Here is a 466-nt window from a genome sequence, read left to right on the forward strand (position 1 = left end):
GAATTTTTGAATAAACTTATTGTAAAAAAATTGAGATTTTGAAAAAAAAAATATTTTGTATTGATTTGAGAAATTTATTATTGTTTAAATTAATATTAGTTAGAATTATTATTTTTTGCTCTATTAGTTTGGATAAGTTAATTATTTTTTTTTAAATATTTTAATTTACTTATTAATTCAATTTTATTCGTAGTTCACACCTTTATTATTAAACCATTTTTTTAGAATATATTTTTTTACTTTTTGTCCAAATAAACAACGTTAGAAAAAATTATTTTTCTTTTTCATTCATATACTATTTTAACTTTATATGAATTGATGATGGCCTTATTCATATCCGAAATGTGGGTCATCAAGTCAAGGTAGTTTTATGGAAAAATATTTTATATATTCATCCTTTTGTTTTATCATATATTATATTATTAAGATTAATTTATTCTTTCAATTTTTATAATTTTTAATTAAA

This window comes from Arachis ipaensis, chromosome B05, assembly GCF_000816755.2.
Source record: "Arachis ipaensis cultivar K30076 chromosome B05, Araip1.1, whole genome shotgun sequence".
NCBI lineage: Eukaryota > Viridiplantae > Streptophyta > Magnoliopsida > Fabales > Fabaceae > Arachis > Arachis ipaensis.